This window comes from Tupaia chinensis, unplaced genomic scaffold (assembly GCF_000334495.1).
Source record: "Tupaia chinensis unplaced genomic scaffold, TupChi_1.0 Scaffold000294_2, whole genome shotgun sequence".
Taxonomy (NCBI): Eukaryota; Metazoa; Chordata; class Mammalia; order Scandentia; family Tupaiidae; genus Tupaia; species Tupaia belangeri.
The window spans coordinates 781,368-785,158 of NW_006159780.1; positions in this window are offsets into that span (position 1 = coordinate 781,368).

The following is a 3,791-nucleotide window of genomic DNA, read 5'->3' on the forward strand; positions in this document are numbered from 1 at the left end:
ACCATCCACCAGATGACTAGAAATCACTGCAAGACCACAAGAAATATGGTGAAGCAGGAAATACCTCTCCTTCAAGGGAAAAGGATAACTCCTCTTCATTCACACACAGTTCAATGGAAATGTCTGATAAAGAATTCAGAACCTGCATAATGGCAAAGCTAACGGAGATGGAAGAGAAGAGAGACAAGGAACTGCTGAAGAAGAAGGAGAAAAGAGTTGAAGAGTTCCAGGAGGTGAGGAAATTCATGCAAGATCTAAAAGAGGAATTTCACACTTTACAAAAGAATCAGATGGAACTGTTAAAGATGAAGGCTATAATACAAGAAGTCAAAAATTCTATTGAAAGTATTAAAATCAGACTAGATCATACAGAAAATAGAATCTCAGATGTAGAAGAGAAAATTGCTGGCCTAGAAAAATCCACCACAAGACTGAGAAAATGGCCCAGAAATTTGAGAATAATATACTAGAAATACTAGATACAATTAAACGTCCAAACATCATCCAGATAATAGGCAACCCAGAAAGCGAAGAGAGTCATAAGGGCATTGATAATCTATTCCATGAAATCCTGCAAGAAAACTTCCCAAACCTGGAGAGGCACTCAAAGATTCAGTCCCAAGAAATACAGATGGCCCCAAATAGAATCAACCCAAGAAGATCTTCTCCAAGACACATTATAGCCAGATTGACCAAAACCACAGACAAAGACAAGATACTAAGACTGGCAAGAGAAAAAAGGCAAGTTACCTACAAAGGGTATCCCATCAGACTAACGGCAGACCTCTCATCGGAAACAATGAGAGCGAGGAGAGAATGGGAAAATGTATTCAAAGTATTAAGGGAAAAGCAATTTCAACCGAGAATTCTGTACCCAGCAAGGTTATCGTTCATTTGGGAAGAAAAGACACGAACTTTCCCAGATAAACAAAACCTGAAAGAATTTACCAGCACCAGACCGGATCTCCAAGAAGTTCTTAAGGGAGTGCTATGTCAGTAAAATTAAATGCAGACACACAGAAATAAGAGTTCAGAAACTAAGAAAATGGGCAACTTAATTGTAGGGCCAAAAGCTGGAGTTGAGTATTACATCCCAGATTTCAATCTGGAACATCGAACCTCAACAGATACAGAAGAAAGATTAAGTACATGAGACTGAACTGATGAAACAGTATTCTACGACTTGACTTTTTTGTCCTGTCTTGAGCTGTCAATAGATTCATGTACCTACTATTTGAACAGAATACTAACCTGTTTCTAGGCTTTAAGTTTCAAGGAAATATCCTTACCAGTTCAAAACTGCTTTTCTTGAACCCATCAGCTGAACTTGCTATTGAAAGTGGTTAGATTACTTATGATATTGTGTGATCAATGAAATGTTGGGGGAAAAGGAATTGAAGACAACTGTAGACAGCAGAGATAGTGTAATAAGAGAGTGGAATAAGGCAGAGGGTCAGACACGGGGTAAAAAAGATATATATATGAAAGTAGAAATGAAATATTATGGATGATAACATGCATGATTAAGCCACTATGCAGTTTATTATAGAAGGGAAACCACATTTAGTATGTTGTGATGATGTTCAGGGAATGAATGTAAATTTAAAAAAAAATTTCAGAAGAAAAAAAAAACAAAAAACCCCACTGATTTGCTTTACTTTGAAGGAAGAGAATGAATGTGAAGGAAAGTCAGCATCATTTGCACTTAAATCATTACCACAGATTATTGGTCTTGACTTTAAAGTTGTGTTAATAAATATTTTGATTTTGAAAAATCTTAACACTTAATGATGTTGGTTTAAAATACTTTCATTGCATGCTACTTGGACAAAACTAGTCTTTTTCTTATGCATTTAATACCCCAGAAGTGGGCAGAATCTAAATCCTGGGTTCTCCTGAACTTTAGTTACTGAGCAGTATAGGGGTCATGTGCCTTCTGGAAATTTGTATCATTTTTATGCACCCACGTCCTTAAAAACCAATTATTGTCAAGGTGCCACTTAAATAACTCGGCTACTTATTAACAGGTAGCAGGCATTACGTTCCTTAATTTGAGTTTATTATTCCCTGTTACTCTCTTGGTTCTGCAATCACCTCAAATATTTGTACTATAACAAGAGCAGGGAAATCTCATCTTTTTTTGGAGAGGTTTTTGCTACAAGGCGCATGCGCTCGCCAGACAGAGAGAGACAGAGATACAGAAAGCGAGAAATCCCCCCCCCCCAGGGGAGATGGCCACGTTACAATCCCTTCTCTTTCATTCTCCTCTCGGGATCTTGGGCACACACGCACACACGCCCAGCGTGTGTTTAAGCCACTGGTCTGGGACGGGAATCGCGGTGGACTACATGGGAGTCCAGCGACATAACCATTATGCTAACTGCTGGTCCCAGAAAATCTCATCTTAATACACCTTTTACATCTCCATTTTTGTAGTTGGGGTGTAAATACTTGAGGGGAGAAAAATATCTAAGGGTATATGTAAAAGCAAATAATATGACCGACTTTAGAAATGGCCAGACCTACATTAAGAAAGATGTGGACTTCCTTCCTAATGATTGTGAGGGTAGGGAGGGTGTGTGTGTGTATGTGTGTGTGTGGTGTGCTTCTTTTTTTAAGAAACTATGTAATAAAATAAAAAAACGATGTGTAGTGATTAAATCTAGTCATTAGTATACCCATCATATCAAGCATTCACCATTACTTTGTGTTAGAGCCATTCAATACCCTCTTTTTCAGTTTTTTTTGGTTTTGTTTATTTTAAAGCATTAGTTCCATTTTTATTGTGATTTCTGGTTTACATAGAATCACACACATTTTAGTTGATTAAAGTATTGTTTTCCAAAGCATATTATGTACAGTGTGTAATATATAGACACATTCATCTTCTTCAGCTGTGAACATTACATGTATATAGTTGAAAATAATTCTATATTTTTGTTCATTTATTTTTGGAAGTGCTTATTAAATCATCAATGCTATTTTTTACCCTGTTGTGGTATACTATTCCATAACTATTTTATATGTTTACCTGCTTTACATACATTTTTATGTCTGTTAATTATTTTCTCTGATCCAACCCACATTCTATGCAGTATCTGACAACTACCATTACCCTCTCTACTTATGGGCCATCAAGCCCCTTCATTTCTACTGTAGAGTGCAGAAATTCAGTGTATGTCAGGGGTGGCTGGTGAGGTCTGGGGTGGGGTCGGAATACAGTATTTGCTTTCAGAGTCTGACTTATTTCACTTAGCATAACTCCTGGGTCTGTTCACTTTGTGTCAAGCGACAGGATACTGTTGTGCTTCATAGCTAAATAGTATTCCATTGTGTATATATGCCAGAGTAAAGTATGGTTTTTTTTTTTTAATAGACCACAGATTAGTTTATTTTTAACACCCATCATGCCATGAATTCATAGGGAATAGGTTCCAGTAGCTCAGGCTCCTTTCCATTGGTTCTCACAAAGTGTGCTCTGGGTGGAGCAGGCTGGCACTTTAGTTGAACCCAGGTACTTTTCTCTTTGGCTTCTTTCTTTTTCTGGTCATTTTCCTTCACACGTTTTAGGAAGCTATCACTGCTCTTAAAATGTTTAATATGCTCAATATGCACATTGATTCTCTTGGCAAGAATCTTGCCCTTAACTTGTTTGTTCACAACAATGCCAACAGCATGCTGGGTAACATTGTAGACTCTTCCAGTTTTGCCGTGGTAACATTTGTGGGGCATTCCTTTTTGAACAGTACCCATTCCCTTAATGTCTACAATATCACCTTTCTTGTAGATTC